Here is a 15057-nt window from a genome sequence, read left to right as displayed (position 1 = left end):
CCTGTCAACCACTCAGCTATAACCCTCACCACTTCCTGTCAACCACTCAGCTATAACCCTCACCACTTCCTGTCAACCACTCAGCTATAACCCTCTCAACGTCCTTCCAACCACTCAGCTATAACCTTCTCCACTTCCTGTCAACCACTCAGCTATAACCCTCACCACTTCCTGTCAACCACTCAGCTATAACCCTCTCCACGTCCTTCCAACCACTCAGCTATAACCCTCTCCACTTCCTGTCAACCACTCAGCTATAACCCTCACCACTTCCTGTCAACCACTCAGCTATAACCCTCTCCACGTCCTGTCAACCACTCAGCTATAACCCTCTCCACGTCCTTCCAACCACTCAGCTATAACCCTCACCACTTCCTGTCAACCACTCAGCTATAACCCTCACAACTTCCTGTCAACCACTCAGCTATAACCCTCTCCACGTCCTTCCAACCACTCAGCTATAACCCTCTCCACTTCCTTCCAACCACTCAGCTATAACCCTCACCACTTCCTGTCAACCACTCAGCTATAACCCTCTCCACGTCCTGTCAACCACTCAGCTATAACCCTCTCCACGTCCTTCCAACCACTCAGCTATAACCCTCACCACTTCCTGTCAACCACTCAGCTATAACCCTCACCACGTCCTGTCAACCACTCAGCTATAACCCTCACCACTTCCTTCCAACCACTCAGCTATAACCCTCACCACTTCCTGTCAACTACTCAGCTATAACCCTCACCATTTCCTGTCAACCACTCAGCTATAACCCTCTCCACGTCCTTCCAACCACTCAGCTATAACCCTCTCCACTTCCTTCCAACCACTCAGCTATAACCCTCTCCACGTCCTTCCAACCACTCAGCTATAACCCTCTCCACGTTCTCTCAACCACTCAGCTATAACCCTCTCCACTTCCTTCCAACCACTCAGCTATAACCCTCTCCACGTTCTCTCAACCACTCAGCTATAACCCTCTCCACATCCTTCCAACCACTCAGCTATAACCCTCTCCACGTCCTCTCAACCACTCAGCTATAACCCTCTCCACTACCCAGACCTACCATTTAACCAACACCATCTATTGTTGTGACTACCCAGACCCTACCATTTAACCAACACCATCTATTGTTGTGAATACCCAGACCTACCATTTAACCAACACCATCTATTGTTGTGACTACCCAGACCTACCATTTAACCAACACCATCTATTGTTGTGACGACCCAGACCCTACCATTTAACCAACACCATCTATTGTTGTGACTACCCAGACCTACCATTTAACCAACACCATCTATTGTTGTGACTACCCAGACCTACCATTTAACCAACACCATCTATTGTTGTGACTACCCAGACCTACCATTTAACCAACACCATCTATTGTTGTGACTACCCAGACCTACCATTTAACCAACACCATCTATTGTTGTGACTACCCAGACCTACCATTTAACCAACACCATCTATTGTTGTGACTACCCAGACCCTACCATTTAACCAACACCATCTATTGTTGTGACTACCCAGACCTACCATTTAACCAACACCATCTATTGTTGTGACTACCCAGACCTACCATTTAACCAACACCATCTATTGTTGTGACTACCCAGACCTACCACTTGGATTTGAGGTTATTGAAACCAAACCATATGATTTGAGTGAAAAGTACATTAATAAACAACATGAAAGGGTGAGTGTAAGAAGCGCTCATCATTTCAAATAGGCTACATGTCATATTAAACAGCATCTAAACACTCTGAATAGGTGAGGAGCCATGTTCCCTCTACGCTGCGTTCACTAGCCATGAGTCTGCTGCCACACAGAAATATCAGCCCACAGAGAGAAGCACGGAATTGAACTTCACTCAACGTTCAACAGCAGTGGTCGATTGTCCGATCTGCATTTCTAGGTGATCGCCAAACATTTCTGTATAAAAAACCTTGTGTTCCTATTTTGTACAATTCGTCTCGGGATATTACCGGTAGGTGCACCCGATTCAGCTGCCCTGTGCGCCGGGTAGGCTAAATGTTGCCATGTTGAGCCATTTCATGTGTCTGATTGACAAACTCTGCCTTCTCGGCGGGCCCAGAGAGCAAATCAAGTGCACTATACATTTACCGCTGGCCAATCGGATGGCTCAGATTACCGTGCCTGCAGTCACGTAGCAGCCATAAAAAAAAAAAGTTACAGCCAAAATGATACTGTGAGATTTCACAACGTTTAAATCCATGACTAGAGAAAGACTGTCAATGAATACAGCAACAAACTGCTGTTTTTATGAGTGAGTTCATGATTAAATTCTTACTCAGCACTGTCAACAACTTAGTATTCAACACTTTTATAAGCCATAAAATGAGCGCCTTTCCTATTTCCACTCAGCGCTACAACAAGCAGTGCAGCAGTAATGAATGAGGAGGAGCATGTATCTATAGACGTTGTTGCTGTTATCAGCTTTGGGGTTTTATATCCAGGAATATTTCACTGGTTCTGTTCAGTAACATTATTTCTGCATGAGGCAGAAATACTGCGGTGCGACTCGAGTTTCGCCATCATCTGGAATACGGTGTCCCTATTTTGGTCAGAGTCAGCGGAGGAAAGGGAGAGCGGAGGGATGTTGAGAGACCGACCCTCGGTCTGCTGCTCCACCCTCGGCTGAGACTGACCATCAGATGCAGGCACCATCAGCCCAGTAAAATACAAATAAAAAGCTAATTATGTAAATGGTATGCTCACTCAGCTGTGCCTCACAAGTAATAAAACAACGGATCTATTAACGGTGTGATCATATAGTCTACCTCAAATTCTGACCAGAGTCTAACCCCTAAAGACCAGAGTCCAACCCTGAAGACCAGAGTCCAACCCTGAAGACCAGAGTCCAACCCTAAACACCAGAGTCCAACCCTAAAGACCAGAGTCCAACCCTGAAGACCAGAGTCCAACCATGAAGACCAGAGTCCAACCCTGAAGACCAGAGTCCAACCCTAAAGACCAGAGTCCAACCCTAAAGACCAGAGTCCAACCCTAAAGACCAGAGTCCAACCCTGAAGACCAGAGTCCAACCCTAAAGACCAGTCCAACCCTAAAGACCAGAGTCCAACCCTGAAGACCAGAGTCCAACCCTGAAGACCAGAGTCCAACCCTGAAGACCAGAGTCCAACCCTAAACACCAGAGTCCAACCCTAAAGACCAGAGTCCAACCCTGAAGACCAGAGTCCAACCCTGAAGACCAGAGTCCAACCCTAAACACCAGAGTCCAACCCTAAAGACCAGAGTCCAACCCTGAAGACCAGAGTCCAACCCTGAAGACCAGAGTCCAACCCTGAAGACCAGAGTCCAACCCTAAAGACCAGAGTCCAACCCTAAAGACCAGAGTCCAACCCTAAAGACCAGAGTCCAACCCTGAAGACCAGAGTCCAACCCTAAAGACCAGAGTCCAACCCTAAAGACCAGAGTCCAACCCTGAAGACCAGAGTCCAACCCTAAACACCAGAGTCCAACCCTAAAGACCAGAGTCCAACTCTAAAGACCAGAGTCCAACCCTAAAGACCAGAGTCCAACCCTAAAGACCAGTCCAACCCTAAAGACCTGACTCACCTCTGGTTCAGTCAGGGTCAAGTCCCAGTTCTAGTACCACGACACTGCTGGGCGGGGCCTAGGGAAGCAACGTACAAAGTTGAACCAACATGTTTCTATAAACAGAGACTATAACTGTGTTCCACACCTCCTTCCTCATACCAGGGGCCACCTCAGAAAGTAAGTTGACAGGTGACATAAATGGACAACACTTCTGGTGGTAAAAACACCCATAACCTTCTCACTTCATATCTTCATACCTGCAAACAGCTGTCGTACCTCAATGGCATCACAAACTAATTCAATATGAGGCCATAACTCATCCCTTAAAGAAAGATAACAAAGGCCATAACTCATCCCTTAAAGAAAGACAAAGGCCATAACTCATCCCTTAAAGAAAGACAAAGGCCATAACTCATCCCTTAAATAAAGATAAAAGGCCATAACTCATCCCTTAAAGAAAGACAAAGGCCATAACTCATCCCTTAAATAAAGATAAAGGCCATAACTCATCCCTTAAGAAAGATAATAAAGGCCATAACTCATCCCTTAAAGAAAGACAAAGGACATAACTCATCCCATAAAGAAAGATAATAAAAGCCATAACTCATCCCTTAAGAAAGATAAAAGCCATAACTCATTCTGCAACCTACAATGGATGTGTATATACTGGCTACTTATAAACTCATAACTCCATCCCCCTACCCCAAAATGCACAGGGTGGCGTAACCTGTCATCCTGACCTTAATTACCATTGCAGAATAACATTAATGATTCCATTCCTAAATGATTCAGGAAGTCCTGGTCTCAGATTGGCATTTCTGATGCTTTGGAAGCTTTTTAACTACCAACACGCTCTGTGGACTCCAACCGAACCCGTAGGGGACAGATGTACTGTGGCTGCTCAGTGGAGCAACTGCTTGAGCTCAAATCTGACAGGCACTACTGGCAACAAGGTCTGCGTTCAAAATTGCACCCTATTCCCTATATATAGCGCACTACATTTGGTCAAAAGTCGTACGCTATGTAGGGAATAGAGTAATGTTTGAGACAAGTCAAGGACGACACAACACTGAGACAGGGTACAGAGAACTAGAACAATATATTATTTTATGAGTGTTCAGGGAAACCATGCTATATTGGGCTAGAGGAATAGACACCTGTGAGAATTCATTCGTCATTAGTCAAGGCAGACGAGCTAAAATGATCACAAATGAATATAGGGGATTTGCAGCCTTTGACACACAGCTTCTAGTCTTTCCATGGAAACCATCCTGAATAATGCAAAGGAAGGGGACAATGACCAAATGTGGGTTGATATGCAGACTCATTGGATTCTCTCTCGTCGGCTATTCGGCTATTCTCAAAGCTATTTCAGAAAGATACACTACTTGTGTGGTTAGTTGGAGTGTAAGAGGGGATTTCAGCGAAGCAACTAACTGCTGAATATGATCAAAGTGTATACAGACAGCTAAGGTTGATGTTTCACTGTTAGGACCTTCTGTACAAAAGAGGATGATTACGATAGAGGAAACCATGTCTAGATTTAACTTTAGCCTGCAGCTTCGATATGTGCTGAGAGAAGGACAGTGCACCGGCTAGCCATACTCCCAAGGACTTGTATGAGGTGACCACCTCAAGCTCTAAACCCTCAGAGGTAGGAATCACACCTGTGGGGAGAGGGGCATTCTTCTTACCAAACCACATGACCTTTGTTTTGGAGGTGTACAGAACAAGGTTAAGGGCAGAGAAAGCTTGTTGGACACTAAGAAAGCTTGTTGTAGAGCATTTAACACAAAATCCGGGGAGGGGCCAGCTGAGTATAAGACTGTATAATCTGCATATAAATGGATGAGAGAACTTCCTACTGCCTGAGCTATTTATATTTTTGTATTTATTATGGATCCCCATTAGTTCCTGCCAAGGCAGCAGCTACTCTTCCTGGAGTTTATTATGGATCCCCATTAGTTCCTGCCAAGGCAGCAGCTACTCTTCCTGGAGTTTATTATGGGTCCCCATTAGTTCCTGCCAAGGCAGCAGCTACTCTTCCTGGAGTTTATTATGGATCCCCATTAGTTCCTGCCAAGGCAGCAGCTACTCTTCCTGGAGTTTATTACGGATCCCCATTAGTTCCTGCCAAGGCAGCAGCTACTCTTCCTGGAGTTTATTATGGATCCCCATTAGTTCCTGCCAAGGCAGCAGCTACTCTTCCTGGAGTTTATTACGGATCCCCATTAGTTCCTGCCAAGGCAGCAGCTACTCTTCCTGGAGTTTATTATGGATCCCCATTAGTTCCTGCCAAGGCAGCAGCTACTCTTCCTGGAGTTTATTACGGATCCCCATTAGTTCCTGCCAAGGCAGCAGCTACTCTTCCTGGAGTTTATTATGGATCCCCATTAGTTCCTGCCAAGGCAGCAGCTACTCTTCCTGGGGTTTATTATGGATCCCCATTAGTTCCTGCCAAGGCAGCAGCTACTCTTCCTGGGGTTTATTATGGATCCCCATTAGTTCCTGCCAAGGCAGCAGCTACTCTTCCTGGGGTTTATTATGGATCCCCATTAGTTCCTGCCGAGGCAGCAGCTACTCTTCCTGGGGTTTATTATGGATCCCCATTAGTTCCTGCCGAGGCAGCAGCTACTCTTCCTGGGGTTTATTATGGATCCCCATTAGTTCCTGCCGAGGCAGCAGCTACTCTTCCTGGGGTTTATTATGGATCCTCATTAGTTCCTGCCGAGGCAGCAGCTACTCTTCCTGGGGTTTATTATGGATCCCCACTAGTTCCTGTCAAGGCAGCAGCTACTCTTCCTGGGGTTTATTATGGATCACCATTAGTTCCTGCCAAGGCAGCAGCTACTCTTCCTGGGGTTTATTATGGATCCCCATTAGTTCCTGCCAAGGCAGTAGCTACTCTTCCTGGGGTTTATTATGGATCCCCATTAGTTCCTGCCGAGGCAGCAGCTACTCTTCCTGGGGTTTATTATGGATCCCCATTAGTTCCTGCCAAGGCAGTAGCTACTCTTCCTGGGGTTTATTATGGATCCCCATTAGTTCCTGCCGAGGCAGCAGCTACTCTTCCTGGGGTTTATTATGGATCCCCATTAGTTCCTGCCGAGGCAGCAGCTACTCTTCCTGGGGTTTATTATGGATCCCCATTAGTTCCTGCCAAGGCAGCAGCTACTCTTCCTGGGGTTTATTATGGATCCCCATTAGTTCCTGCCAAGGCAGCAGCTACTCTTCCTGGGGTTTATTATGGATGCCCATTAGTTCCTGCCAAGACAGCAGCTACTCTTCCTGGGGTTTATTATGGATCCCCATTAGTTCCTGCCAAGGCAGTAGCTACTCTTCCTGGGGTTTATTATGGATCCCCATTAGGTCCTGCCAAGGCAGTAGCTACTCTTCCTGGGGTTTATTATGGATCCCCATTAGTTCCTGCCGAGGCAGCAGCTACTCTTCCTGGGGTTTATTATGGATCCCCATTAGTTCCTGCCAAGGCAGCAGCTACTCTTCCTGGGGTATATTATGGATCCCCATTAGTTCCTGCCAAGACAGCAGCTACTCTTCCTGGGGTTTATTATGGATCCCCATTAGTTCCTGCCAAGGCAGCAGCTACTCTTCCTGGGGTTTATTATGGATCCCCATTAGTTCCTGCCGAGGCAGCAGCTACTCTTCCTGGGGTTTATTATGGATCCCCATTAGTTCCTGCCAAGGCAGCAGCTACTCTTCCTGGGGTTTATTATGGATCCCCATTAGTTCCTGCCAAGGCAGCAGCTACTCTTCCTGGGGTTTATTATGGATCCCCATTAGTTCCTGCCAAGGCAGCAGCTACTCTTCCTGGGGTTTATTATGGATCCCCATTAGTTCCTGCCAAGGCAGCAGCTACTCTTCCTGGGGTTTATTATGGATCCCCATTAGTTCCTGCCAAGGCAGCAGCTACTCTTCCTGGGGTTTATTATGGATCCCCATTAGTTCCTGCAGAGGCAGCAGCTACTCTTCCTGGGGTTTATTATGGATCCCCATTAGTTCCTGCCGAGGCAGCAGCTACTCTTCCTGGGGTTTATTATGGATCCCCATTAGTTCCTGCCAAGGCAGCAGCTACTCTTCCTGGGGTTTATTATGGATCCCCATTAGTTCCTGTCAAGGCAGCAGCTACTCTTCCTGGGGTTTATTATGGATCCCCATTAGTTCCTGCCGAGGCAGCAGCTACTCTTCCTGGGGTTTATTATGGATCCCCATTAGTTCCTGTCGAGGCAGCAGCTACTCTTCCTGGGGTTTATTGTGGATCCCCATTAGTTCCTGCCAAGGCAGCAGCTACTCTTCCTGGGGTTTATTATGGATCCCCATTAGTTCCTGCCAAGGCAGCAGCTACTCTTCCTGGGGTTTATTATGGATCCCCATTAGTTACTGTCAAGGCAGCAGCTACTCTTCCTGGGGTTTATTATGGATCCCCATTAGTTCCTGCCGAGGCAGCAGCTACTCTTCCTGGGGTTTATTATGGATCCCCATTAGTTCCTGCCAAGGCAGCAGCTACTCTTCCTGGGGTTTATTATGGATCCCCATTAGTTCCTGCCAAGGAAGCAGCTACTCTTCCTGGGGTTTATTATGGATCCCCATTAGTTCCTGTCGAGGCAGCAGCTACTCTTCCTGGGGTTTATTATGGATCCCCATTAGTTCCTGCCGAGGCAGCAGCTACTCTTCCTGGGGTTTATTATGGATCCCCATTAGTTCCTGCCAAGGCAGCAGCTACTCTTCCTGGGGTTTATTATGGATCCCCATTAGTTCCTGCCAAGACAGCAGCTACTCTTCCTGGGGTTTATTATGGATCCCCATTAGTTCCTGCCAAGGCAGCGGCTACTCTTCCTGGGGTTTATTATGGATCCCCATTAGTTCTTTGTGAAAATTAATATTTGTGTCATTCTCAAAACTTTTGGCCACGACTGTAGAAACATCAAGGATAATCAATGGAAACAGAATCCACCTGTCTCATTGCAAAGGGTCTGAATACTAAAGTATTTGTTTTTTACTTTTAATACGTTTGCAAATAATTCTAAAAACCTGTCGTTGCTTTGTCATTATGGGGTATTGTGATGTCATTATGGGGTATTGTGATGTCATTATGGGGTATTGTGATGTCATTATGGGGTATTGTGATGTCATTATGGGGTATTGTGATGTCATTATGGGGTATTGTGTGTAGATTTCAGAGGGGAAAAAATATATTTAATCCATTTTAGAATAAGGCTGTAACGTAACAAAATGTGGAAAAAGTCAAGGGGTCTGAATACTTTTCTGAAGATGCTGTACATCCTCATCTGACTTCGGTGCAGGTCATGTTGTTCTTCACATTACCGTCTCTTGTTTTGTAAACATACACTATATCAATTAAATCAAAGTTTGTCACATGCACTGGATACGGAAGGTGTAAACAGCACAGTGAAACGGTCACTGGCATATTTGAATTGCAGCAAAATTGAAACAGAAAGTGTCCAGATAACAACTATTATATAGTACAGTGGGGCTGTATGTACAGTGGGGCAAAAAAGTATTTAGTCAGCCACCAATTGTGCAAGTTCTCCCACGTAAAAAGATGAGAGAGGCCTGTAATTTTCATCATAGGTAGACTTCAACTATGACAGACAAAATGAGAAAAAAAAATCCAGAAAATCCCAATGGTAGGATTTTTAATGAATTTATTTGCAAATTATGGTGGAAACTTTTTTGCCCCACTGTATATATATATATATAGTATATAGTATATATATAGTATATAGTATATATATATAGTATATATCTAGTATATAGTATATAGTATATATATATATAGTATATATCTAGTATATAGTATATAGTATATAGTATATATATAGTATATAGTATATAGTATATATTATATAGTATATAGTATATAGTATATAGTATATAGTATATAGTATATATATAGTATATAGTATATAGTATATATATAGTATATAGTATATATAGTATATAGTATATAGTATATATATAGTATATATATAGTATATAGTATATATATATAGTATATAGTATATAGTATATATATAGTATATATATAGTATATATATAGTATATAGTATATATATATAGTTTAAATAGTTTATCATCATTAGCTGACACTTACCCAGACACACTTGTCTAAATTGATGGGTTACTATTGTCTAGACGTGTACACGTTTATGCAATACAATAAATGGCTGTAATCACCCCCAGACACACCTGGCTAATTTGATGGGTCATGTAAACATCTGCCGGAAGTGGAGTCTTTTGTTTAGACATGTAGCTAGCTAGTTAAACAATGAACCGGCGTAATCCCAGCTCATACTCATACCAATACAAACTGATTGTCATAGCTGTAGTATGAATCTGTAGGTTGCTAAAGCTAACCAACTAGGTTCAATGTTAGCTAGTTAGCTAACATTAGGCTATAACTAGCAATGCAAATGGCTTTCTGATTCAAATCATATTACTACACAGATCATACACGTAGCGTTACCTAGCTAGCGAGCCAGCAAGCTAACATTGGCTAGCTAGCTAACAGTACGCTTTAACTTTGACAGAATTTGTAACGCATAATATCTCAAAACGTAGCTAGTCTCTGACCCGTACACATGGATGAACGCGTCACGGACGGGAACCATTTAACTCCATTTTGTTTGTAGCTACTTCTTATTCGGCCAGCCTTGTGTCAAGTCACTCTGGTTCATACTGACCGTGGCGTGGGCAGAAAGTAGCCAATCACAACTTTTTCCCAACTGATCTGCCTGTAGTACCTGCTAAATTCAGGGTATCAATGTTATTGAGAAAAGTAGCACAACTTTTGAAATTCTCGATGGCTAACCGTATATCATTCAAAAAAGCCACGGCAGAAAGGATAATCAACACATCCTGAGCAGTTCACGTTATAGACAGAAGCATGCTACATGGCAGACCAATCCAAACCCATCTCCCGGCATGTCCAGCCCAACCATTATCTCAGCCAATCATGGCTATAGGGAAGGTTATTTTTCTGTGGCTAAACCAACTAGGCCCCTAATTTAACAATTGTATTCGTATTTACAGATGGAATACAAGTTTGTTATTAAGGAACATGAAAGTTCACATGTTACAGAAGGCATTTCTGCCCCCCAAAAAATCATAGTTACATTTTTTAAATAATAAATAACATTCAAATGCCTCTCCTGTGAAGTACGAAATATGCCTAGCTTCCTAAAACAGGTCACATATTGTACGTTTTGCTGAATCGTAATATAAAACGTTTTGCAAATTCATAACGTATTGTACATCTTTCAAATTCATAACGTATTGTACATCTTTCAAATTCATAACGTATTGTACATCTTTCAAATTCATAACGTATTGTACATCTTTCAAATTCATAACGTATTGTACATCTTTCAAATTCGTAACATATAATATGAATTGTAATTCGTAACATATCCTACAACATGGAAAAGGGTGATTGATACATACCATACAAAACGTAACATTTCATACTAAAGAGAGTATCTCGGATATAAATTCAGAACAATACGAAACGCTCTGAGCCCAGGGTTGGTTTAGATGGAGTATTCAGCTGTTTTGGCTGCCAGAGCCAGTTTACCTCTGAAAATAATAGACAGTATAAGGTCCTTGGACCTTATTAAGGAGTAACGGTAACGTCAGGCTCCTTAAAGAGTACATCTTGGGCTACAGTAGGCCTGCCAGATAAAATAGAGCCAGCTACACTGAATACAAAAACAACCGGTAACTTAAATCAAACGCTTTATTGGTCAGCTAACACTTGATGAGGTATTGAAATCAGACCGTTAGGACTACCCATTTTACTAGTTATACGGTACAGCGAGAAACAACACAGGTCGCGCTCTAGCCAAATCACAAGCGCATCACATTGGAATAGTTCAAAGCCAAGGGAAATCGACCATACCTTAAGTTCCTACTTGAACCTTCATATTAGCCAGGTTGTCTCCTTTCCTCGCCGTTATGTCGGCTACACGTTTTCCTTTCGGTCTGCCTGAGCCAGCTGCACACGGGGTTAATCCGAGTTGTGACCGGTTCACAATCCCAGGACAGTAGTTCGTTAATTGGTTTAATAGCTGGTAGGCATTCAAGCAGCCGGGCAATGTTACAACCGGCCGTTACAATGTATCCCCTGCGCACACACTGGTTGAATCAACGTTGTTTCCACGTCATTGAAATACAATTACGTTTAATCAATATTGAATAGATGTTAAATTGACGTCTGTTTCTTCTGTTTTATGCAGACAACCGTGTTATGTATTAGTTTAGATAGTGAACTATGAGCGCTCCTCGTTCTTCATAATGGTGGTGTCAATACTGTAAACTCAGCCGTCGGTGTTCCTACTGTTGATAAGAGCCGGTGCCGTCCGTGCCATCTCAATCCAACGACTGTTTATGCTCGAGTGTATTGCAATACTATCCTCATAATATCATTCGGCTGCAGCTCCCACGGTTTCCCACCGTCTTCTTGCCTGTGACCTGCTTGAGTTACTCACTCTGCGCAGTTCGGTTTCTCCGTGTCCCGCCTCCCTTGTACTAGTTAGTTTACTCTACTCAACACTTCAATCACCTGCGGCTCAGTCGGAGCGCCTTCTGCACGCAAACAACTTCATAATATTGCAATCCAGGTTTTGGCTACGAATGCAATTGTAGAAATACTGACAAAAGAAAGCATTGACGTAATTGTAGATATGACCACATTTTGATTGTCAGCAATGCTTCTTTTTTTTTAACCCACTTTGTGGTAGTCTATTATAATGAGCTACAGTCATTAATTGCACGGCAGCGGGACTATATGGATTCAGAGCAACGACTGATTGATTCTGTGTAACCAGAGCAACGACTGATTGAGAGCAGAGATTCAGAGCAATGACTGATTGATTCTGTGTAACCACATGTATAATCCTACCTGTTAGTTATAACAGACAGGAATACAGGAAGCCATAGTAGAGGAGAGTGGGGTTGGTGAAGTCATTTGACTTGGTAAAAAAATCTGGATTTTGGACCTATAGGGTTATAAAACTTATAACTTGCTCACCACTTTTTCAAATGTGATTTTTTTTCCTTCACAAACTCCACGAAATGATGATCTCTTCCTAAATATATTTGGTCAAATTATTAATTGTGTGTACGGTTTCTTAATAACAAAAGGGTGGATCAATGTACCCCTTTTGGTACAATTTACACCTAAACTTTACTGCCCATTTCCAGACAAATGAAGGTATTGCACACCACTGAAATACACTGATTTTTCACAATTGGAAACTGACTGGATTTGATCAAGTATTTCTTTCTTCGTCCCCCAACTCAGAGACATTTCATTTCTCTCTTCACATCCAACTAAATGTATTGTTGTACTGGACACAACATTTTCTAAACACTATAATGGCATATGTAATGCCTTTGAAAAGTAATACGCATTATATGTGCAGGTAGTTAGTGTAAAGCACCTTGGTCTTTACTGGTCTCTACTGGTTTCTACTGGTCTCTATTGGTCTCCACTGGTTTCTATTGGTCTGTTGGTTTCTATTGGTCTCTACTGGTTTCTACTGGTCTCTATATGTTTTTATTGGTCTCTCTACTGGTCTCTCCTACTACTCCACTAGTGTCTCATTTCACAACATCTTTAACCGAGGCAGTCTAGATACGCGTTCCGATGATTACATGGCCAAGTTCTGGAGGAGATATCCCGGGGACAGTGACATCATTCAGGACTCTCATTCTTTACAGTACATCACAGTACAGTACATCACAGTACATTACAGTACATCGCAGTACAGTACATCACAGTACATTAAAGTACATCACAGTACATCACAGTACATCACAGTACAGTACATCACAGTACAGTACACTACATCACAGTACACTACATCACATCACAGTACATCACATCACAGTACACTACATCACAGTACATCACATCACAGTACACTACATCACAGTACATCACAGTACAGTACATATCTGTGACCAAATAGCACAGGAATCTTGTGGACTGTAGAAGAGTTGGCATATTTAGTATACAGTAGGCTAACAGTCAGTCTAAGCAAAAACATTTGAGTTAAAAGCCATTTCTGAAAATAGTTTAATCTTTATTAATTACTCTTAATATTTGTCTGTGAGTTCAATAGTGTTGACAGTGACACTAGTCTGAGTGGTGAGAAACAGACAGGCTTCAACAGCTGAATCTCTTAAGAACCATCTGTTAGTGACCCCTAGTGGACACTTAAAACAACAGCAACATTGCAAATATACATTGTAGAATGTAGATCAACCTACCACAGCAGATACAGTAGTAAAAAAAAAACTCTAGTCTCTACCCTAACGATATTAAATGTATGAGACACATTTTAGACGGTTCTAAGTAGGATAAAATGTAGAAGAGAATATCATGGGATGATTCATACTGTGCGTTATGGCCCACAACCCTCACCTGGGATAAAGACCGTATTATAACCCTCACCTGGGATAAAGACCGTATTATAAACCTCACCTGGGATAAAGACCGTATTATAACCCTCACCTGGGATAAAGACCGTATTATAAACCTCACCTGGGATAAAGACCCTATTATAACCCTCACCTGGGATAAAGACCGTATTATAAACCTCACCTGGGATAAAGACCGTATTATAACCCTCACCTGGGATAAAGACCGTATTATAAACCTCACCTGGGATAAAGACCCTATTATAAACCTCACCTGGGATAAAGACCGTATTATAAACCTCACCTGGGATAAAGACCCTATTATAAACCTCACCTGGGATAAAGACCGTATTATAAACCTCACCTGGGATAAAGACCGTATTATAAACCTCACCTGGGATAAAGACCCTATTATAAACCTCACCTGGGATAAAGACCCTATTATAAACCTCACCTGGGATAAAGACCGTATTATAAACCTCACCTGGGATAAAGACCCTATTATAAACCTCACCTGGGATAAAGACCGTATTATAAACCTCACCTGGGATAAAGACCCTATTATAAACCTCACCTGGGATAAAGACCCTATTATAAACCTCACCTGGGATAAAGACCTTTCAACAAGACATTATAATGTGACCTGTTACTTTATTCACTTAGCCTACATTAAATTTGCTCTCAAAAGAATTCCACAAATTCCTACCTCAAAAACAGATAAACAGAGAGAGAGAGACGAAAAGACAGAAGGAGGGTAACACAGTCCTGGTCTCAGCCCTACAACACATCGGTCCTGGTCTGGTCTCAGCCCTAGAAACACACCGGTCCTGGTCTGGTCTCAGCCCTACAACACATCTGTCCTGGTCTGGTCTCAGCCCTACAACACATCTGTCCTGGTTTCAGCACTATATCAGGCTCAGTACCCTACATCAGGCTCAGTACACTACATCAGGCTCAGTACACTACATCAGGCTCAGTACACTACAGTAGGCTCAGTACACTACAGTAG

General features: G+C 43.0%; 1 protein-coding gene across 3 annotated transcripts in view; it reads right to left on the bottom strand.

Moving 5' to 3' along the window:
• The window catches only part of pdzd2 (PDZ domain containing 2), a 161090-nt gene that overhangs the window by 120788 nt on the left and 25245 nt on the right, over positions 1-15057 (bottom strand). Inside the window, exon 1 of one of the 3 annotated variants that reach the window (XM_036979214.1) lies at positions 11524-11732. The exons of the other annotated variants lie outside the window; for them this stretch is intronic. The gene's annotated coding sequence lies outside the window, so the exon portion shown is untranslated. Of the gene's footprint in view, positions 1-11523; positions 11733-15057 lie in introns of those variants that run through there. 3 annotated transcript variants of the gene reach the window in all.

The sequence above is a fragment of the Oncorhynchus mykiss genome, chromosome 6 (assembly GCF_013265735.2).
Source record: "Oncorhynchus mykiss isolate Arlee chromosome 6, USDA_OmykA_1.1, whole genome shotgun sequence".
In the NCBI taxonomy this organism is placed as follows: Eukaryota; Metazoa; Chordata; class Actinopteri; order Salmoniformes; family Salmonidae; genus Oncorhynchus; species Oncorhynchus mykiss.
The sequence above is the reverse complement of the archived record's forward strand: the minus strand, read 5'-3'. Positions and strand labels throughout refer to the sequence as shown.